Source organism: Talpa europaea (genome assembly GCF_964194135.1).
Source record: "Talpa europaea genome assembly, contig: HAP1_SCAFFOLD_160, whole genome shotgun sequence".
Classification (NCBI taxonomy): Eukaryota; Metazoa; Chordata; class Mammalia; order Eulipotyphla; family Talpidae; genus Talpa; species Talpa europaea.
In genome coordinates this window covers 7,585-30,473 of record NW_028167960.1, presented here as the reverse complement: position 1 = coordinate 30,473, position 22,889 = coordinate 7,585, and the positions used below count along the sequence as shown (strand labels likewise).

General features: G+C 44.3%; 1 long non-coding RNA gene across 1 annotated transcript in view; it reads right to left on the bottom strand.

The window, feature by feature from the left end:
- LOC311188076 overlaps positions 1–16,410 on the bottom strand; it is a 64,452-nt gene extending 48,042 nt beyond the window's left edge. Inside the window, exon 1 of the long non-coding RNA XR_014617112.1 lies at positions 16,053–16,410. This is a non-coding gene — a long non-coding RNA (uncharacterized lncRNA). The remainder of the gene's footprint in view (positions 1–16,052) is intronic.
- Positions 16,411–22,889: the final 6,479 nt, after the last annotated feature.

Here is a 22,889-nt window from a genome sequence, read left to right as displayed (position 1 = left end):
AAAAAGTTAGAAATAAAAGAAGCATAAGCTGAAAAGGTAGAAATAGCAGAAGAATAGCTGAAGAAGAAACAGAAGAAGCAGAAAACGAAGAAGTAAATGAAAAAGCAGAAAATGCAGAAGAAACAGAGGAAGATGAAGAAGGAAATGAAGGAGATGTAGAACAAAAAGAAGAATAAGAAGAACTAGAAGAACAAGAAGAAACAGAAGGAGAAACAGAACAATAAGGCGAAAAAGCAGAAATAACAGAAGAATAAGCTAAAAAAGCAGAAATAACAAAAGAATAAGACGAAACAGCAGAAATAACAGAAGAAAAAGCCAAAAAACAGAAATAACAGAATATTCAATTGATGAAGAAGCAGATATAGCAGAAGAAGAAGTAATGGAAAAAGCAAGAGGCAGAAGAAACAAGAAGATGAAGAAGAAGAAGGAGATGCAGAACTACAAGAAGAACTAGACGAACTAAAAGATCTAGAAGAAACAGAAGAATAAGAGGAAAAAGCAGAAATAACAGAAGAATAAGCCCAAAAAGAAGAAATAACAGAAGAATAGGCTGAAGATGAATCAGAAAAAGAAGAAGAAGAAGATATTGAAAAAGCAAAAAATGCAGAAGAAACAGAATGAGATGATGAAAAAGAAGAAGGACATGTAGAACTAGAAGAAGAACAAGAAGAAATAGAAGAACAAGAAGAAGAAACAGAAGAATAAGAGGAAAAAGCAGAAATAACAGAAGAATAAGCCGAAAAAGCAGAAGTAACAGAAGAAGAAGATGAAGAACAAGCAGAAGCAGAACAAGAAGAAGTAATTGAAAAAGCAGAAAGTGCAGTAGAAATAGAAGATTAAGAAGAAGAAGAGGGTGATGTAGAACGGCAAGAAGAACAAGAAGAACTAGAAGAACAAGAAGAACAAGAATTAGAAACAGAAGAATAAGACGATAAAGTAGAAATAAAAGAAGAATAAGACAAAAAAGCAGAAATAACAGAAGAATAAGCAGAAAAAGCAAAAATAACAGAAGAATAAGCTGAAGAAGAAGCAGAAGATGCAGAAGAAGTAATTGAAAAAACTAAAAGTGCAGAAGAAACAGAGGAAGATGAAGAAGAAGAAGAAAGACATTAGAACTACAAGACGAACAAGAAGAAAAAGAAGAACCAGAGGAAGAAACAAAAGAATAATAGGAAAAAGCAGAAATAACAGAAGAAAAAGCCGAAAAACCAGAAATAACAGAAGATTCACCTGAAGAAGAAGCAGAAGAAGCAGAAGAAGCAGAAGTAATTGAAAAAACTAAAAGTGCAGAAGAAACTAAAGAAGTGAAGAAGAAGAAGTAGGACATGTAGAACTACAAGACGAACAAGAAGAAAGAGATAAAAAGAAGAACCAGAAGAAGAAGAAACAGAGGAATAATAGGAAAAAGCAGAAATAATAGAAGAAGCCGAAAAAGCAGAAATAACAGAAGAAGAAGCTGAAGAAGCAGAAGCAGAAGAAGAAGTAATTGAAAAAGCAGAAAATGCAGGAGAAACAGAAGAAGATAAAGAAGAAGTAGAGGGTGATGTAGAACTGCAAGAAGAACTAGAAGAACAAGAAGAACAAGAAGTAGAAACAGAAGAATAAGACGAAAAAGCAGAAATAAAAGAAGCTTACGCTGAAGATGAAGCAGAAGAAGCACAAGAAGAAGAAGTAATTGATAAAACTAAAAGTGCAGAAAAAACAGAGGAAGATAAAGAAGAAGGACATGTAGAACCGCAAGAAGAACAAGAAGAAATAGAAGAAAAAGAAGAACCAAAAGAAGAAACAGAAGAATAAGAGGAAAAAGCAGAAATAACAGAAGAATAAGCCAAAAAAGCAGAAATAACAGAAGAATAAGCTGAAGAAGAAGCAGAAGAAGAAGAAATTAAAATAATAAAAGTGCAGAAAAAACAGAAGAAAATGAAGAAGAAGAAGAAGTTATAGAACTACAAGAAGAACATGAAGAACTAGAAGAACAAGAACCAGAAGAAGAAATAGAAGAATAATATGAAAAAGAAGAAATAACAGAAGAATAAACCAAAAAAGCAGAAATAACAGAAGATTCAGCTGAAGAAGAAGCAGAAGAAGCAGAAGAAGAAGAAGTAATTGAAAAAACTAAAAGTGCAGAAAAAACAGAAGAAGAGGAAAAAAAGTAGAAGAAGATATAGAACAACAATAAGAACAAGAAGAACTAGAAGAACAAGAAGAGCTAGAAGTAGAATAGGAAGAATAGGATGAAAAAGCAGAAATAACTGACGAATAAGCTGAAAAAACAGAAATAACAGAAGAATAAGACGAAAGAGCAGAAATAACATCAGATTAAGCTGAAGAAGAAGCAGAAGAAGAAGAAGAAGTAATTGAAAAAGGAGAAAATGCAGTAGAAACAGAAGAAGATGAAGAAGAAAAAGAGGGTGATGTAGAACTACAAGAAGAGCAAGAAGAACTAGAAGAAAAATAAGAACAATAAGAACAAGAAGTAGAAACAGAAGAATAAGACGAAAAAGTAGATATAACAGAAGAATAAGACGAAAAAGCAGAAATAACAGAATAGGCCGAAAAAGCAGAAATAACAGGATATTCAGAAGAAGAAGAAGCATAAGAAGCAGAAGAAGAAGTAATTGAAAAAACAAAAAATGCAGACAAAACAGAAGAAGATGAAGAAGTAGAAGGACATGTAGAACTACAAGAAGAACAAGAAGAACTAGAAGACAAGAAGAAGAAGAAGAAACAGAAGAATAAGAGGAAAAAGCAGAAATAACAGAAGAATAAGACGAAACAGCAGAAAAAACAGAATAAGCCAAAAAAGCAGAAATAACAGAAGATTCAGTTGATGAAGAATCAGAAATAGCAGAAGAAGTAATTGAAAAAGCAAGAAATGCAGAAGAAACAAGAAGATGAAGAAGAAGAAGGAGATGTACAACTACAAGAAGCACTAGAAGAACTAGAAGAGCTAGAAGAAACAGAAGAATAAGCGGATAAAGCAGAAATAACAGAAGAATAAGCCCAAAAAGAAGAATAATAGAAGAATAAGCTGAAGATGAAGAAGAAGAAGAAGAAGAAGAAGAAGAAGAAGAAGAAGAAGAAGAAGAAGAAGAAGAAGAAGAAGAAGAAGAAGAAGAAGAAGAAGAAGAAGAAGAGGAAGAAGAAGAAGAAGAAGAAATTGAAAAAGCAAAAATGCAGAAGAAACAGAAGATGGAGAAGGAGATGTAGAACTACAAGTAGAACAAGAACTAGAAGAAAAAGAGGAACAAGAAGAAACATAAGTATAATAGGAAAAAGCAGAAATAACAGAAGAATAAGCCGAAAAAGCAGAGATAACAGAATAAGCCGAAAAAGCAGAAATAAAAGAAGAATAAGCTGAAGAAGATGTAGAATTAGAGGAAGTAATTGAAAAAGCAGAACAAGATGAAGAAGAAGAATAAGGAGATGTAGGACAACAAAAAGTACTAGAAGAACAAGAAGAACAACAAGAAGAAACAGAAGAATAAGAGGAAAAAGCAGAAAAAAATAGAAGAATAAGTCAAAAAAGCAGTACTTCTTCTTCTGCTTCTTCTGCTTTTCTTCAGCTTATTCTTCTGTTATTTCTGATTTTCATCTTATTCTTCGGTGATTTCTGCTTTTTCCTCTTATCTTCTCTTTCTTCTTATTGTTCTTCTAGTTCTTCTAGTTCTTCTTGTTCTTCTTCTAGTTCTACATGTCCTTCTTCTTCTTCTTAATCTTTTTCTGTTTCTACTGCACTTTTTGTTTTTTCAATTACTTCTTCTTCTGCGTCTTCTGGTTCTTCCTCAGCTGAATCTTCTGTTATTTCTGCTGTTTCGGCTTATTCTTCTATTATTTCTGCTTTTTTCGTCATATTCTTCTGTTTTTTCTTGTTGTTCTTGTTCTTCTAGTTCTTCTGGTTATTCTACATCTCCTTCCTCTTCTTCTTAATCTTCTTCTGCTTTTTTTTTTGCTTTTTCAATTACTTCCTCTTCTTCTGCTTCTTCTTCAGCTTATTCTTCTGTTATTCTGTATTTTCGGCTTATTCTTCTGTTATTTCTGCTTTTTCGGGTTATTCTTCTGTTATTTCTGATTTTTCGGCTTATTCTTCTGTTATCTCTGCTTTTTCCTCTTATTCTTCTGTTTCTACTTCTTGTTCTTCTTGATCTTTTAGATCTTATTGTTCTTCTTGTAGTTCTACTTCACCCTCTTCTTCTTCATCTTCTTCTGTTTCTACTGAATTTTCTGCTTTTTCAATTTCTTCGTCTTCTTCTGTTTCTACTGCATTTTCTGCTTTTTCAATTACTTCTTCTTCTGCTTCTTCTGCTTCTTCTTCAGCTTTTTCTTCTGTTATTTCTGCTTTTTTGTCTTATTTTTCTTGTTCTACTTCTTGCTCTTCTTGTTCTTCTAGTTCTTCTTGTTCTTCTTGTAATTGTAGTTCTACATATCCTTCTTCTTATTAATTACCTTCTTCTGTTTCTTCTGCATTTTTTTGCTTTTTCAATTTCTTCTTCTTCTTCTTCTTCTTCTTCTTCTTCTTCTTCTTCTTCTTCTTCTTCTTCTTCTTCTTCTTCTTCTTCTTCTTCTTCTTCTGCTTCTTCTTCTGCTTCTTCTGCTTCTTCTGCTTCTTCTGCTTCTTCTTCAGCTTATACTTCTATTTTTTCTGCTTTTTCTGCTTATTCTTCTGTTATTTCAGCGGTTTCGTCTTATTCTTCTGTTATTTCTGCTTTTTGGGCTTATTCTTCTCTTATATCTGTTTTTCCTCTTATTCTACTGTTTTTTCTTGTTGTTCTTGTTCTTCTAGTTCTTCTGGTTATTCTACATCTCCTTCCTCTTCTTCTTAATCTTCTTCTGCTTTTTTTTTTGCTTTTTCAATTACTTCCTCTTCTTCTGCTTCTTCTTCAGCTTATTCTTCTGTTATTTCTGTATTTTCGGCTTATTCTTCTGTTATTTCTGCTTTTTCGGGTTATTCTTCTGTTATTTCTGATTTTTCGGCTTATTCTTCTGTTATCTCTGCTTTTTCCTCTTATTCTTCTGTTTCTACTTCTTGTTCTTCTTGATCTTTTAGATCTTATTGTTCTTCTTGTAGTTCTACTTCACCCTCTTCTTCTTCATCTTCTTCTGTTTCTACTGAATTTTCTGCTTTTTCAATTTCTTCGTCTTCTTCTGTTTCTACTGCATTTTCTGCTTTTTCAATTACTTCTTCTTCTGCTCCTTCTGCTTCTTCTTCAGCTTTTTCTTCTGTTATTTCTGCTTTTTTGTCTTATTTTTCTTGTTCTACTTCTTGCTCTTCTTGTTCTTCTAGTTCTTCTTGTTCTTCTTGTAATTGTAGTTCTACATATCCTTCTTCTTATTAATTACCTTCTTCTGTTTCTTCTGCATTTTTTTGCTTTTTCAATTTCTTCTTCTTCTTCTTCTTCTTCTTCTTCTTCTTCTTCTTCTTCTTCTTCTTCTTCTTCTTCTTCTTCTTCTTCTTCTTCTTCTTCTTCTTCTTCTTCTTCTTCTTCTTCTTCTTCTGCTTCTTCTTCTTCTGCTTCTTCTTCTGCTTCTTCTGCTTCTTCTGCTTCTTCTGCTTCTTCTTCAGCTTATACTTCTATTTTTTCTGCTTTTTCTGCTTATTCTTCTGTTATTTCAGCGGTTTCGTCTTATTCTTCTGTTATTTCTGCTTTTTGGGCTTATTCTTCTCTTATATCTGTTTTTCCTCTTATTCTACTGTTTCTTCTTGTTGTTCTTGTTCTTCTAGTTCTTCTTGTTGTTCTACATCTCCTTGTTCTTCTTTTTCTTCTTCATCTTCTGCATTTTTTGCTTTTACAATTACTTCCTCTTCTTCTGCTTCTTCTTCAACTTATTCTGTTATTTCTGCTTTTTCGGGTTATTCTTCTGTTATCTCTGCTTTATCGGCTTATTCTTCTGTTATTTCTGCTTTTTCCTATTATACTTATGTTTCTTCTTCTTGTTCTTCTTGTTCTTCTAGTTCTTCTTGTTCTACTGGTAGTTCTACATCTCCTTCTTCTTCTTCATCTTCTTCTGTTTCTTCTACATTTTTTGCTTTTTCATGTACTTCTTCTGCTTTTTCCTCTTATTCTTCTGTTTCTTCTTTTTGTTCTTGTTCTTCTAGTTTTTCTTGTTGTTCTACATCACCTTCCTCTTCTTCTTCATCTTCTTTTGCATTTTTTGATTTTTCAATTACTTCCTCTTCTTCTGCTTCTTCTTCAGCTTATTCTCTTATTTCTGCTTTTTCGGGTTATTCTTCTGTTATTTCGTCTTATTCTTCTGTTATTGCTTTTTCGACTTATTTTTCCCCTTCTACTTCTTGTTCTTCATGTTCTTCTAGTTATTCATGTTCTTCTTGTAGTTCTACATCACCCTCCTCTTCTTCATCTTCTTCTGTTTCTTCTGCACATTTGTTTTTTCAATTACTTCTTCTTCTTCTGCATCTTCTGCTTCTTCTTCAGCTGATTCTTCTGTTATTTCTGCTTTTTCGGCTTATTCTTCTGTTATTTCTAATTTTTCCTCTTATTCTTCTGTTTCTTCCTTTTGTTCTTCTTGTTCTTCAAGTTCTTATAGTTCTTCTTGTAGTTCTACATCTCCTTCTTATTCTTCTTCATCTTCTTCTGTTTCTTCTGCATTTTTTCTATTTCAATTACATCTTCTTCTGCTTCTTTTTCAGCTTATTCTTCTGTTATTTCTGCTGTTTCGGCTTATTCTTCTGATTCTACTTCTTGCTCTTCTTGTTCTTCTTGTTCTGCTTGTAGTTCTATATATCCTTCTTCTTATTCTTCATCTTCTTCTGTTTCTTCTGCATTTTTTGCTTTTTCAATTTCTTCTTCTTCTTCTTCTTCTTCTTCTTCTTCTTCTTCTTCTTCTTCTTCTTCTTCTTCTTCTTCTTCTTCTTCTTCTTCTTCTTCTTCTTCTGCTTCTTCTGCTTCATTCAGCTTATTCTTCTGTTATTTCTGCTTTTTCTGCTTATTCTTCTGTTATTTCTGCTGTTTCGTCTTATTCTTCTGTTATTTCTGTATTTTGGGCTTTTCTTCTCTTATATGTGCTTTTTCCTCTTATTCTTCTGTTTCTTTTTTTTTCTTTTTTTTTTAAAATTTTATTGTTATATTCCCCATACAATTGCAGCCCCCCCATTCTGACCCCAATCCCTCCCCTCCCACCCCCGCCCCCCTAAAAGTGTCTCTGGTTCATAGTTTTTTGTTGATTTTGATTTTCACTTTCTTATATTCATTTTCCTGGTCCCTTATTTAAGTTTTCTAGATTCCTGCTATGAGTGAGACCATCCGGTATTTTTCTTTTTCTTTTTGGCTTATTTCGCTGAGCATGATCCCTTCCAGCGCCATCCATGTTGCTGCAAATTGCATGTGTTTATCTTTTTTGAATGCTGAGTAATATTCCATGGTATATATGTACCACATCTTCTTGATCCAGTCATCTATTTTTGGGCATTTGGGTTGTTTCCAAAGCTTAGCTATTGTAAACAGTGCTGCTATAAACATAGGGGTGCAGGTGTTCTTTGGAATTGATGTTTCTGTGTCCTTTGGGTAAATACCTAGGAGTGGAATTGCTGGATCATATGGAAGCTCTATGTTTAGTAGGTCCAGAAATCTCCACACAGCTGTCCACAGTGGTTGGACCAGTTTGCACTCCCACCAACAGTGCAGAAGAGTTCCTTTTTCTCCACACCCTCGCCAACATTTGTTGTTGCTAGTTTTTTTAATATGTGCCATTCTCACTGGTGTAAGATGGTATCTCATGGTAGTTTTGATTTGCATTTCCCTGATGACAAGTGATGTTGAACATTTTTTCATATGCCTGTTGCCCATTTGCATTTCCTCTTCAGAGAAGTTTCTTTTAAGCTCTTCTGCCCATTTTTTGACTGGATTATTTTCTTTGTTGTTGTTGAGTCTCATCAGCTCTTTGCAGATTTTTGTGATCAGTCCTTTATCATTAGTGTTGGGTGCAAAAATGTTCTCCCAGTTGGTGGGGTTTCTCTTTGTTTTTGTTATTGTCTCTTTTGCTGTGCAAAAGCTCTTTAATTTGATGTAGTCCCAGCTGTTTATCTTTGCCTTCACTATCACTGCTTTGGGTGATGTGTCTGTAAAGATATCTTTGATGTGCAAATCACGTAGTGTTTCGCCTATATTTCCTTCTATATATTTTATGGTTTCAGGTCTTATGTCTAGTTCTTTAATCCATTTTGAGTTGATTTTTGTGTATGGTGTGAGGTGGTGGTCAAGCTTCATTCTTTTGCATGTAGCGACCCAGTTTTCCCAGCACCATTTATTGAACTAACTTTCTTTGCTCCAATGCATATTCTTTGCTCCTTTGTCAAAGATTAGTTGACCATAAATCTGTGGGTTTATTTCTGGATTTTCTATTCGATTCCATTGGTCTGTATGTCTGTTCTTGTTCCAATACCATGCAGTTTTGATGATTATGGCTTTGTAGTATAGTTTGAAGTCTGGGAGTCTGATGCCTCCATTCCCGTTTTTTTTTTCAGGAGAGCTTTGGCTATTCGGGGTTTTTGGTGATTCCATATGAATTTCATCAATAATTGTTCTATTTCTTTGAAGAATGACATTGAAATTTTGATTGGAATAGCATTGAATCTGTATATTGCTTTTGGTAGGATGGCCATTTTAATAATGTTTATTCTTCCAATCCATGAGCAGGGGATGTCTCTCCATTTCTTTGTGTCTTCTTCTATTTCTTTTAACAGTGTTTTATAGTTTTCTTTGTATAGGTCCTTTACCTCTTTTGTTAGATTTATTCCCAAATATTTGATTTTTTTTGTTTCAATAACAAAAGGGATGGTCTTTTTGATTTCTTCTTCTTCAGATTTATTGTTTGTGTATAGGAAGGCTACTGACTTTTGCGTGTTGATTTTATATCCTGCCACTTTACTGAACTGATTGATGAGTTGAATTAGCTTTTCTGTGGAGTTTTTGGGGTTCTCTATGTATAATATCATATCGTCTGCAAATAGTGATAGTTTGACTTCTTCTTTTCCTATTTGGATTCCTTGGATGTCTTTCTCTTGTCTTATTGCCCTGGCTAGGACTTCCAGTATTATATTGAAAAGCAATAGTGAGAGTGGACATCCTTGTCTTGTTCCAGATCTTAATGGCATTGCTTTCAGCTTTTCACCATTGAGAATGATACTGGCTGTTGGCTTGTCATAGATGGCCTTTATGATGTTGAGGTATGTTCCTTGTATCCCCAGAATTTCAAGGGCTTTTATCATGAATGGGTGTTGCACTTTGTCGAAAGCTTTCTCAGCATCTATTGATATTATCATATGGTTTTTATATTTCTTTTTGTTGATGTGTTGGATAACGTTGATTGATTTTCGGATGTTAAACCATCCTTGTGCCCCTGGAATGAATCCAACTTGGTCGTGGTGAATTATCTTATGGATACATTGTTGGATTCTGATAGCTAAAATTTTATTGAGGATTGTTGCATCAGTGTTCATTAGGGAGATTGGCCTGTAGTTTTCCTTTTTTGTGTTTTCCTTGTTCGGTTTTGGTATTAGTGTAATGTTGGCTTCATAAAACGTGTTTGGTATTGTCCCTTCCTTCTCAATTTTTTGGAAGAGTTTGTGAAGGATAGGCACTAATTCGTCTCTGAATGTTTGGTAGAATTCATTTGTAAATCCATCAGGTCCAGAGCTTTTGTTTTTGGGGAGGTTTTTTATTACCATTTCAATTTCGCTAATTGTAATTGGTCTGTTTAGGTGTTCTATTTCTTCTTTATCTAGCTTTGGGTGATTGTAGAGTTGTAGGAATTTGTCCATCTCCTCTAGATTGTTAAACTTGTTTCCATATAACTGTTCATAGTAGTTACTGATTATTCTTTTGATTTCTGCTGTGTCCGTTGTGATTTCTCCTCTTTCATTGATGATCCTGTTTATTTGTGCTTTCTCCCTTTTTTCCTTTGTGAGCCTGGCTAGGGGTTTGTCTATTTTATTGATTTTTTCAAAGAACCAGCTCTTGGTTTCATTGATCTTTTGGATTGTTTTTTTAGTTTCAATTTCATTTATTTCTGCTTTGGTTTTTATTATTTCTTTTCTTCTACTGGTTTTGGGGTTTTTTTGTTGTTCTTTTTCTAGATCTTTGAGCTTCGAGATTAGGTTGTTTCTTTGAGTTCTTTCTTGTTTCTTGATGTGAGCTTCTATTGCTATATATTTTCCTCTTATTACTGCTTTTGCTGCATCCCATACATTTAGGATATTGGTGTCCTCCTTGTCGTTCAATTCAAAAAATTTTTTAATTTCTTCTTTGATCTCCTCATTAGTCCAGTGGTCTTCCAGTAGTGTGGTTTTTAATCTCCATGAGGTAGGAAAGTTCCTTGCCTTCTTTTTATGGTTTATTTCTAGTTTGATGCCTTCATGGTCAGAAAAGATGGTTGATATGATTTCAATCTTGGTGTATCTGTTGATGTTTGTCTTGTGCCCCAGTATGTGATCGATCCTGGAGAATGATCCGTGTGCGCTTGAGAAAAATGTGTACTCCGTTTTTTTGGGGTTTAGTGTTCTATAGATGTCTGTTAAGCCTAATTGCTCTAGGTCCTTATTTAGAGCTTTGGTTTCTTTACTTATTTTTTGTCTTGTTGATCTATCCATTGTTGATAGTGGTGTGTTGAAGTCTCCCACTACGTATGTGTTTTCACTGATGTCTGTTTTCAGAGAGGACAACAGTTGTCTGATATATTTTGGTGCTCCTTCGTTTGGTGAGTATATGTTAATGAGTGTTATTTCTTCTTGAAGTATTGTCCCCTTGATCATAATGTAGTGACCATTGGGGTCTCTTTTTATCTTTTTGAGTTTGAAATCTGTTTTATCTGATATAAGTATAGCTGTTCCTGCTTTCTTTTTTGGTCCATTTGCTTGTAGGATTGTTTTCCATCCTTTAACTTTGAGCCTATTTTTATCTTTTGTAGCTAAATGTGTTTCCTGGAGACAGCAAAAGGTTGGGTTTTGTTTCTTAATCCAGGCTGCAACTCTGTGTCTTTTTATTGAAGAGTTTAGTCCATTTACATTTAGAGTTAATATTGATATGTTAACATCTGTATTTGCCATTGTGTTTGTCTTTCCTTTGATTTTATTTATTTATTTTTTTAATAACTTTTTTTTTGGCCTTCTTTCATTGTTATTCGTCCCTCTGAGGTTCTGGCTGTAGGACTCCTTGTAGTATTTTTTGGAGTGGGGGTTTAGTTGCAATGAAATTCCGGAGTTTCTGTTTGTCTGGGAAGGTCCATATTCTTTCTTCAAAGAGGAAGGAGAGCTTTGCGGGATAGAGTATTCTTGGTTGGCATCTGTTTTCATGGAGTCTTTTGACTATGTCCCTCCACTCTCTCCTTGCCCGTAGTGTTTCTTCGGAGAAGTCTGATGTCAGCCTGATTGGTTTTCCTTTGAATGTTATCTGTTTCTTCCCTCTTGCCAGCTTCATTATTTTTTCCTTGTCCTGGATTCTTGGGAGCTTTACTATTATGTGTCTTGCTGTATTTTTCTTTTCGTCGTGGAAGTTTGGTGTTCTTCTTGCTTCTTGTATATCAATTTTCAGCTCCTTCTTCACATTTGGGAAGTTCTCTTCAATTATCTCTTTGAATATTTTCTCTGTTCCTACATCTCTCTCCTCTCCTTCTGGTATTCCTATAACTCTTATATTTCCTTTCCTCATGGAGTCAGATAGTTCCCGAAGTCTTTCCTCGTTCTTTTTCCTTCGTACTTCTCTTTCCTTTTCTGTTTTGGTTCTTTTTATTTCTGTGTCTTCAAGATTACTTATTCGTTCTTCCATTTCATCTATTCTGCTTTCATTGCTTTTCCCAGAATTCTTTAGTTCTTCCATTAATTCTTTGATCTCCTGCATTTCTTTTACTTCCCTCTTTAGGGACTCAATTTCTTTCTTCTGACCATTGTTTTCCCTCTCTAGGGACTCAATTGCATTCTTCTGATCGTTGATTATTTTTCCCTTATCATTGTTTTCCTTTATGACTTCTGTCAGTTTTTTAATCACGGCAATTTTAAATTCTCTTTCTGGAAGGCTCAGAAATTCTTCCAAGTTATTGTCTTTGCAATCTGGGGGCTGGCTTTGTTTTTGTGGTGTGCTTTTTCTCTGGAGAGTTGCTAGGTTGCGTGTGGTTCTTCTCCTCCCTACTGTCTGTTTTCTAATTTGCCGTATGCGTTGGGACACTGTGTTGTTGGGACTGGCCGGCATCTTGGGTGGGCTTCTCTGTTCCCCTCTGGTTCTTCCAGGAGTCATCTGTCAGTTTCAAGCAGTCTTTACTGGAGAAAGGCCCCTGTTCTAAAATGCCGATGTGGGGACACACTCCCCTGTGCGCCTGGTCTGCCCCGCCGGTGGGTTCCTGCTCCCCTCTGGGCTTGGACTGCAGGCCAGAGGGGGTCTGGCGTGGGCGAACTTCCCCCGCTCACCGCTGGCTCCTGAGGAAGCCTTCTGCAAGTAGTCTTTACTGAAGAAATGTCCCTGTTCTAAAATGGTGATGTGGGACACACTCCCTGCACGTCTGGTCTCAGGCACAGTCTTCTGCGCGCCTGGTCTGCCCCGGCTGTGGGTGCTCGCTCTCCCTGTGGGCTCAGACTACTTGTTCGGAAGGAGCCCGGTGTGGGCTAACTCCCCAGCTGGCCACTAGCTCCTTCAGTAGCCTGTGCTGGGGTCAAGTCGCTAGGTGGCGCCAGAGATCTCTCCTAGAGCCCTTGGGAAGATGATTTTCCACCCCGTGGGACAGGGAGCAGAGCAGGGATGGTAGGGTACACCTCAACGGCTTTGGGGTGCTGTGTCTGCCTTGTGCCCCACCGTCGTGGGGAACCCACGCCCCTAATTTCGTGCCCCGGGTCTCAGTTCCAAAGCCCTCAGTTCCAGGACGCGGGCTGTAGTCCAGATCAGTGGCGCGGGAATGGCGCCTTTTGAATCCCGCTCCCCTGCCTGGGCGCCTTGTTCCTGCTCACTCAGGGAGGGCCTCCGCTGTCTCCCCGCAAGCCTAGGTCGCAGGCGCGGGGACCTTGGCAGCTGCGATCCGGTCCGGATCCGCGCCACTTTCCGCGCAAGCTTACCGGGAGGCCGGGGCTGTGTGCTGGTGCTGGTCTCCTCCTGGGGGGCGGGGCTCTCTTTAATGGCGCCTGGAGCTCACCTCCGCGGCGGATCCTGCAGGGTTCTCCACAGCTCCCGTTCACGGGGTGTGGTGGCTGAAATAGTTCCTTTCCACTCACAGTCCCACTTGCTGCGTCCGTTTTTCTTGTTGGCCGTTTTGGTTTGTTGTTTCCCTCCTCTCTGCCGGTCGGAGAGTGCCGACTTTGTGGGCGGGGGAGGGGAGCAGGGTTCTGCGCTTCCCTCCCTTCTGGTCCTCTTTTATGGCAACTTTCTTCTTCGGGTAGTTTGCTGGAGTCACCCGTTTATCTTCCGTGTCCCAGTTCTCACTGGGACCTGCCGCTTTTCCTCCCTATTAACTTTTTTAATGGGAGATCTTACTCGACGCGTCTCCTCGCCACCATGTTGCTCCGCCCCTCCTTCTTCTGTTATTTCTGCTTGTTCGTCTTATTCTTCTGTTATTTCTAATTTTTCCTCTTATTCTTCTGTTTCTTCCTTTTGTTCTTCTTGTTCTTCAAGTTCTTATAGTTCTTCTTGTAGTTCTACATCTCCTTCTTCTTCTTTTTCATCTTCTTCTGTTTCTTCTGCATTTTTTCTATTTCAAGTACTTCTTCTTCTGCTTCTTTTTCAGCTTATTCTTCTGTTATTTCTGCTGTTTCGGCTTATTCTTCTGATTCTACTTCTTGCTCTTCTTGTTCTTCTTGTTCTACTTGTAGTTCTATATATCCTTCTTCTTCTTCTTCATCTTCTTCTGTTTCTTCTGCATTTTTTGCTTTTTCAATTTCTTCTTCTTCTTCTTCTTCTTCTTCTTCTTCTTCTTCTTCTTCTTCTTCTTCTTCTTCTTCTTCTTCTTCTTCTTCTGCTGCTGCTTCTTCTGCTTCATTCAGCTTATTCTTCTGTTATTTCTGCTTTTTCTGCTTATTCTTCTGTTATTTCTGCTGTTTCGTCTTATTCTTCTGTTATTTCTGCATTTTGGGCTTTTCTTCTCTTATATGTGCTTTTTCCTCTTATTCTTCTGTTTCTTCTTGTTGTTCTTGTTCTTCTAGTTCTTGTTGTTCTACATCTCCTTCATCTTCTTCTTCATCTTCTTCTGCTTTTTTTTGCTTTTTCAATTACTTCCTCTTCTTCTGCTTCTTCTTCTGTTTCTTCAGGTTATTCTTCTGTTATTTCTTCTTTTTCGGGTTTTTCTTCTGTATTTCTGCTTTTTCGGCTTATTCTTCTCTAATTTCTGCTTTTTCCTATTATACTTATGTTTCTTCTTCTTGTTCCTTTCGTTCTTCTAGTTCTTCTTGTTCTTCTTGTAGTTCTACCTCACCCTCTTCTTCTTCTTCTTCATCTTCTTCTGTTTCTTCTGCACTTTTTGTTTTTTCAATTACTTGTTCTTCTTCTGCTTCTTCTGCTTCTTCCTCAGCTGAATCTTCTGTTATTTCTGTTATTTCGGCTTATTCTTCTCTCATTTCTGCTTTTTCGGCTTATTATACTGTTATTTCTACTTTCTCATTTATTCTTCTCTTTCTACTTCTTGTTCTTCTTTTTCTTCTTGATGTTTTGTTCTTCTTGTAGTTCTACATCCCCCTCTTCTTCTTCATCATCTTCTTCTGTTTCTACTGCATTTTCTGCTTTTTCAATTACTTCTTCTTCTGCTTCTTCTGCTTCTTCATCTTATTCTTCTGTTATTTCTGCTTTTTCGGCTAATTCTTCTGTTATTTCTGCTTTTTCGTCTTATTGTTCTGATTCTACTTCTTGCTCTTCTTGTTCTTCTAGTTCTTGTAGTTCTTCTTGTTCTTCTTGAAGTTCTACATATCCTTCTTGCTCTTCTTCATCCTCCTCTGTTTCTTCTGCATATTTCTTTTTCAAGTACTTCTTTTTCTTCTACTTCTTCTGCTTCTTTTTCAGCTTATTCTTCTCTTATTTCTTCTGTTTCTTCTTATTCTTCTGATATTTCTGCATTTTGGGATTATTCTTCTGTTATATCTGCTTTTTCCTCTTATTCTTCTGTTTCTTATTGTTGTTTTCTGGTTCTTCTAGTTGTTGTTCTACATCTGCTTCTTCTTCTTCATCTTCTTCTGTTTCTTCTGCATTTTTTGCTTTTTCAATTACTTCCTCTTCTGCTTTTTCTGCTTTTTCCTCACCTGAATCTTCTGTTATTTCTGCTTTTTCCGCTTATTCTTCTGTAATCTCTGCTTTTTCGGCTTATTCTTCTGTAATTTCTCCTTTTTCCTATTATACTTATATTTCTCCTACTTGTTCTTCTAGTTCTTCTTGTTCTACTTGTAGGTCTACATCTCCTTCTTCTTCTTCATCTTCTTCTGTTTGTTCTACATTTTTTGCTTTTTCAATTACTTCCTCTTCTTCTGCTTTTTTTGCTTCTTCCTCAGCTGAATCTTCTGTTATTTCTGCCTTTACGGCTTGTTCTTCTGTTATTTCTGCTATTTCGTCATATTCTTCTGTTATTTCTGCTTTTACGGCTTATTCTTCTCATTCTACTTCTTGTTCTTCTTGTTCTTCTAGTTCTTCGTATTATTCTTGTAGTTCTACATCACCCTCCTCTTCTTCTTCATCTTCATCTGTTTCTTCTGCACTTTTTGTTTTTTCACTTGGTTCTTCTTATTCTGCTTCTTCTGCTTCTTCTTCCGCTGATTCTTATGTTATTTCTGCTTTTTCGGCTTAATCTTCTGTTATTTTTGCTTGTTCGTCTTATTCTGTTATATCTACTTTTTCGTCTTATTCATCTGTTTCTACTTCTTGTTCTTCTTCTTCATCTAGTTCTTCTTGTTCTTCTTGTAGTTCTACGACACCCTCTTCTTCATCTTCTTCTGTTTCTAATGCTTTTTCTGCTTTTTCAATTATTTCTACTTCTTCTGCTTCTTCTGCTTCTTCTTCAGCTTATTCTTATGTTATTTCTGCTGTTTCGTCTTATTGTTCTGTTATTTCTGCTTTTGGGGATTTTTCTTCTGTTATAACTGCTTTTTCCCCTTATTCTTCTGTTTCTTCTTGTTGTTATTCTTGTTCTTCTAGTTCTTGTTGTTCTACATCTGCTTCCTCTTCTTCATTCTCTTCTGTTTCTTCTGCATTTTTTTCTTTTTCAATTACTTCCTCTTCTGCTTTTTCTGCTTCTTCCTCAGCTGAATCTTCCGTTTAGTCTGCTTTTTTTGGCTTATTCTTCTGATATTTCTGCTATTTCGTCTTATTCTTCTGTTATTTCTGCTTTTTTGGATTATTCTTCTGTATTTACTTCTTGTTCCTTCGTTCTTCTAGTTCTTCTTGTTCTTCTTGTAGTTCGACACCACACTACTCTTATTCATCTTCTTCTGTTTCTTCTGCACTTTTTGTGTTTTCAATTACTTCTTCTTCATCTGCTTCTTCTGCTTCTTCCTCAGCTGAATCATCTGTTATTTCTGCTTTTTCGGTTTATTCTTCTGTTATTTCTCCTTTTTCGGCTTATTCTTTTGTTATTTCTACGTTTTCCTCTTATTCTTCTGTTTCTAATTCTTATTCTTCTTGTTCTTCTAGTTCTTCATGTTCTTCTCGTAGTTCTACATCACCTAAGCCAGGTGAGGACTCTTCTCCTTTGAGTGGTGCTGGCTTGCCCGGGGGTATCTGCGCCGGCCTGTGTGCCTGCAGTTTTGGAAGAGGCTGTGGTCCCCGCTTGTCCCTTGCTTACAAGGGGTGCTCTCCACTGACAGGGATCCCGGCCCACCGTCTAGGGCGTCTGCGGGCGCACAGCCCCGCCGCTGGGGCTGTGAGTGCGAGAGGAGGGTGCAGTCGTGCCCAGGAGGAAGATTTGGGCTTCCGTGAAGGGGAAGAGGGCCCTGTTCCCCCATGTGGGAAGACAATCCCGTACCCCCATGGGTGCAAAGAGGGCCACAGCCCCGTGGGGGCTGAGGGTCCCCGAACCCCCACACCAGCACATCATAGCGGTGGCCCTAGGTAGTGCACCTGTGCGCATGCAGAATCGGGGGGTGTGGTGAGGCTCCGGCCATGGGCGGAGCCTGGGGCTCATCAGCGCTGTTGGGCCAGGTGAGGACTCTTCCCCTTTGAGTGGTGCTAGCTTCCCTGGGGCTTTCTGCGCCGACCTGTGTGCCTGCAGTTTTGGAGGAGTCCGCGGTCGCCGCTGTCCCTGGCATACAGGGGATGCCCTCCCCTGACAGGGACCCCGGCCCTCCGTCTAAGGCGTCTGCGGGCGCAGAGCCCGCCATTGGGGCTCTGAGTCTGAGAGGAGGTTGCAGGAGTGCACCTGGAGGAAGATTTTGGCTTCCCCCGAGGGGAAGAGAGCCCTGCTCCCCCATCGGGGAGGAAAGTTCCATACCCCCAATGGTGCAGAGGTCCCTCTAGCCCCGTGGGGGCTGAGGGTCCCAGAACCGCCTCACCAGCGCCACCTAGCGGCGGCCCTAGGAAGTGCACCTGGGAGCAGCCAGAGTCCTGTGGGCGGGGTCACGCTCCGGCGAGGGACTGAGTCTGGGGCTCATGAGCGCTGCTGGGCCAGGTGAGGACTCTTCCCCTTTGAGTGGTGCTGGCTTCCCCGGAGCTTTCCGCGCCGGCCTGTGTGCCTGCAGTTTTGGAAGAGGCCGCGGTCTCCGCTTGTCCCTGTCTTACCGGGGTTGCCCTCCCCGGACAGGGACTCCGGCCCTCCGTCTAGAGCGTCTGCGGGCGTACAGACCCGCCGCTGGGGCTGTGAGTGCGAGAGGAGGGTGCAGGTGTGCCCCGGAAGGAATATTTGGTTTGCCGCGAAGGAGAAGAGGGCCCCGTTCCCCCATAGGGGAAGACAATCCCGTAACCCCATGGGTGCAGAGGTAACCCCAGCCCCGAGGGGCTGAGGGTCCGCGAACCCTCTCAGCAGCGCCCACTAGAATCCGCCCTAGGAAGTGCACCTATACGCAGGCAGAATCGGGTGGGTGGTGTCAGGCTCCGTCCAGGGGCAGAGCCTGGGGTTCATCAGCGCTGCTGGCCAGTTGTGGACTCTTCCCCTTTGAGTGGTGCTGGCTTGGCTTGGGCTTTCCGCACCGGCTTAACTTCCTGCAGTTTTGGAAGAGGCTGCGGTCGCCGTTATCCCAGGCTTACAGGGGGTGCCCTCCCAGGTTAGGGACCCCGGCCCTCCTTCTAGGGCGTCTGCGGGCGCATGGCGCCGCCGCTGGGGCTTTGAGTGTAAGAGGAGTGTGCAGGCATGCACTGGGAGTAATATTTGGGCTTCCGTGAGGGGGAAGAGGGACCCGTTCCCCCTTGGGGGAACATAATCCCGTACCCCATTGGGTGCAGAGGAGGCCCCAGCCCCGTGGGGGCTTAGGGTCCCGGAACCCACTCACTAGCGTCCCTAGCGTCGGCCCTAGGAAATGCACCTCTGCAAAGGCATAGTCGGTTGGGCAGGGTCAGGCTCCAGCCAGGGGCGGAGCCTATGGCTCATCAGCACTGCTGGGCCAGGTGAGGACTCTTCCCCTTTGAGTGGTGCTGGCTTGCCCGGGGCTTTCCAAGCCGGCCTGTGTGCCTGCAGTTTTGGAAGAGGATGCGGTCCCCGCTTGTCCCTGGCTTACAGGGGGTGCCCTCCCCTGACAGGGACCTCGGCCCACTGTCTAGGGCGTCTGCGGGTGCACGGCCCACCGCTGGGGCTCTCAGTGGAAGATAAGGGTACAGGAGTGCCCCGGGAGGAAGATTTGGGCTTCCCCCGAGGTGAAGAGAGTACCGTTCCCCCATGGGGGAGGAAATTTCCATACCCCAATGGGTGCAGAGTTCCCCCTATCCCCGAGGGGGCTGAGGGTTCCCGAACCCCCTCAAGAGCGCACCCAAGCTGCGGACCTAGGAAGTGCACCTGTGTGCAGGCAGAGTCGGGTGGGCGGGGTCAGGCTCCTCCCAGGGGCGGAGCCTGGGGCTCTTCACCGTGGCAGGGTCAGGTGAGGACTTCTCACCTTTGAGTAGAGCTGGCTTGGCAGGGGCTTTCGGCACCGGCCTGTGTGCCTGCAATTTTGGAAGAGGCTCGGTCTCCGCTTGTCCCTGGCTTACAGGGGGTGTCCTCACCTGACAAGGACCGCACCCTCCGTCTAGGGCGTCTGGGGGCACTCAGCCCGCCGTGGGGCTGTCAGTGCAAGAGGAGGGTGCAGGCGTTCCCCGGGAGGAAGGTTTGGGCTTCAGCGAGGGGGAACAGGGCCCCGTACGCCCATGGGGGAGGAAAGTTCTGTAACCCTTGGGGGCAGATGTGGCACCAGCCAGGTGGGGGCGGAGGGTCCACGAACCCCTCACCAGCGCACCCTATAGGAGGCCCTAGGAAGTGCACCTGTGCGCAGCCAGAGTCGGGTGGGCGGGGTAAGTCTCCGGCCAGGGGCGGAGCCTGGGGTTCATCAGCGCTGCTGGGACAGATGCAGACTCTTCCCCTTTGAGTGGTGCTGGCTTTCCCGGTGCTTTCCATGCCGGCCTGTGTGCATGCAGTTTTGGAAGAGGCAGCGGTCGCAGCTTGTCCCTAGCTTACAGGGGGTGCCATCCCCTGACAGGGACCCCGGCCCTCTGTCTAGGGCATCTGCGGGTGCACGGCTCTTCTGCTGGGGTTGTGAATGCGAGAGGAGGGTGCAGGGGTGCCCCGGGAGAAAGATTTGGGCTTCCCCTGAGGGGAAGAGTGCCCCATTCCCGCAACGGGGAAGACAATCCCGTAACCCCATGGGTGCAGAGGTGGCCCCAGCCCCGTGGGTCTGAGGTCCCCGCACCCCCTCACCAGAGCACCCTAGCGACGGTCCTAGGAAGTTCACTGGTGCGCAGCCAGAGTCGGGGGGGCGGAGTCAGGCTCCGGCCCTGGGCGGAGCCTGGAGCTCATCAGCGCAGCTGGGCCAGGTGGGGACTCTTCCCCTTTGATTGGTGCTGGCTTGCCTGTGGCTTTCCGCGCCGGCTTGTGTTCCTGCAGTTTTGGAAGAGGTCGCGGTCACCGCTTGTCCCTGGCTTCCAGGGTGTGCCGTCCCCTGACCAGGACACCGGCCATCCGTCTAGGGCTTCTGCGGGCGCTCGGCCACGCCGCTGGGGCTGTGAGTGCGAGAGGAGGGTGCAGGCGTGTGCCGGGAGGAAAGTTTGGGCTTCCGCCAAGGTTAAGAGGGCCCCGTTCCCCCATGGGGGAAAACAATCCTGTACTCAACGGGTACAGAGGTGGCTCCAGCCCCGTGGGGGCTGAGGGTCCCCGAATTCCCTCACCAGCGCCCCCTAGCTGTGGCCCTAGGAAGTGCACCTATGCGCACCTAGAGTCCGGTGGGTGGGGTCAGGCTCCGGCCAGGGGCGGAGTCTGGGGCTCATCAGTGCTGCTGGGCCAGGTGCAGACTCTTGCCTTTTGAGTGGTGCTGGCTTGCCCGTGGCATTCTTCACTGGCCTGTGTGCCTGCAGTTTTGGAAGAGGGCGCAGTAGCCACTTGTCCCTGGCTTCCAGCGTGAGCCCTCCCCTGACCGGGTCCCCGGCCCTCTGTCTAGAGCGTGTGCGGGTGCACGGCCTCGCCGCTGGGGCTATGACTGCAAGAGGAGGGTGCAGGCGTGCCCCGGGAGGAAGGATTGGGATACCGCAAAGGGGAAGAGGGCCACGTTCCCCCATGGGGGAGGACAATGTCGTACCCCCATGGGTGCAGGTGTGGCCCCAGCCCGGTGGGGGCTGATGGTCCCCAAAACACCACACCAGGGCCCCTAGCAGCGGCCCTAGGAAGTGCACCTCGGCGCAGCCTGTGTCGGGTGGGCGGGGTCAGGCTCCGGCCAGGGGCGGAGCCCGGGGCTCAACAAGCTCTGCTGGGCCAGGTGCGGACTCTTCCCCTTTGAGTGGTGCTGGCTTGCCCAGGGATATTTTCCGCGCCGGCCTGTGGGCCTGCAGTTTTGGAAGAGGTCGAGGTCGCCGCTTGTGCCTGGCTTCTGGGGGGTGCCCTCCCCTGACCGGGACACAGACCCTCCGTCTCGGGTGTCTGAGAGCACACGGCCACGCCTCTGGGGCTGTGAGTGCGAGAGGAGGGTGCAGGCGTGCCCGGGGAGGAAGGATTGGGATACAGCGAAGGGGAAGAGGGCCCCGTTCCCCCATGGGAGAGGACAATCCCATACCCCCATGGGTGCAGGGGTAGCCCCAGCCCGGTGGTGCCTGAGGGTCCCCGAACCACCTCACCAGTGCCCCCTAGCGGCGGCCCTAGGAAGTGCACCTGTGTGCAGCCAGAGTCAGGTGGGCGGGGTCAGGCTCTGTCCAGAGGCGGAGCCTGGGGCTCATCATGGGCTATTGGGCCAAGTGCGGACTCTTCCCCTTTGAGTGGTGCTGGCTTGCCCGGGGCTTTTTTCCGCGCCAGCCTGTGTGCCTGCAGTTTTGGAAGAGGCCGCGGTCGCCGCTTACCCTGGCTTCCAGGGTGTGCCCTCCCCTTATCGGGACCCCGGCCCTCTGTCTAGTACGTCAGCGGGCGCACGGCCCCGCCGCTGGGGCTGTAAGTGCGACAGGAGAGTGCAGGCGTGCCCCGGAAGGAAGGTTTGGGCTTCCGCGAAGGGGAAGAGGGAGCCGTTCCTCCATGGGGGTGGACAATCCCGTACCCCCATGGGTGCAGTGGTGGCCCCAGCCCGGTGCGGGCTGGGGGTCCCCGAACCACCTCACCAATGCCCCCTAGCTGCGGCCCTAACAAGTGCACGTGTGCGCAGCCAGAGTCTGGTGGGCAGGGTCATGCTCTGGCCAGGGGCGGAGCCAGGGGCTCTCAGCGCTGCTGGGCCAAGTGCGGTCTCTTCGCCTCTGGGTGGTGCTGGCTTGCCAGGGGCTTTTTTCAGCGCCGGCCTCTATGCCTGCAGTTTTGGAAGAGGCCGTGGTTGCCGCTTGTCCCTGGCTTCCAGGGAGTGCCCTCCCCTGACCGGGACACCTGCCTTCCGTCTAGGGCGTCTGCGGGTGCACGGCCCCGCTGCTGGTTTTGTGAGTGCAAGAGGAGGGTGCAGTCGTGCCCCGGGTGGATGGTTTGGGCTTCCGCAAAGGGGAAGAGGGCCCCGTTCCCCCATGGGGGAGGACAATCCCGTACCCCCATAGGTGCAGTGGTGGCCCCAGCCCAGTAGGGCCTGAGGGACCCAAATCCCCTCACCAGCGCCCCATATTGGCGGCCCTAGCAGGTGCACCTGTGCCAAGCCAGACACGGTTGGGCAGGGTCAGGCTCCGTCCAGGGGCGGAGCCTGGGGCTCATGAAGCGCTGCTGGGCTAGGTGCGGACTCTTCCCCTTTGAGTGGTGCTGGCTTGCCCGGGGCATTTTTCCGCGCCTCCCTGTGTGCCTGCAATTTTGGAAGAGGCCGCGTTCGCCGCTTGTCCCTGGCTTCCAGGGGATGCCCTCCGTTGACCGGGAAACCGGCCCTCTGTCTAGGACGTCTGCGGGCGCACGGCCCCGCCGCTGGGGCTGTGAGTGCGAGAGGAGGGTGCAGGCTTGCCCCGGGTGGAAGGTTTGGGCTTCCGCGAAGGGGAAGAGGGCTCTGTTCCCCGATGGCAGAGGACAATCCCATACCCCCATGGGTTCAGTGTTGGCCCCAGCCTGGTGGGGGCTGAGGGTCCCTGAACACTTCACCAGCGCCCCTAGCGGCGGCCCTAGGAAGTGCACCTGTGCGCAGCAAGAGTCGGGTGGGCAGGGTCAGGCTCCGGCCAGGGGCGGAGCCTGGGGGTCATCAGCGCTGCTGGCCCAGTTGCGGACTATTCCCCTTTGAGTGGTGCTGGCTTGGCCGCGGCGTTTTTCCGCGACGGCCTGTGTGCCTGCAGTTTTGGAAGAGGCTGCGGTCGCCGCTTGTCCCTGGCTACCACGGGGTGCACTCCCCAACCGGGTCACTGGCCCTCTCTCTAGTGCGTCTGCAGGCGCAC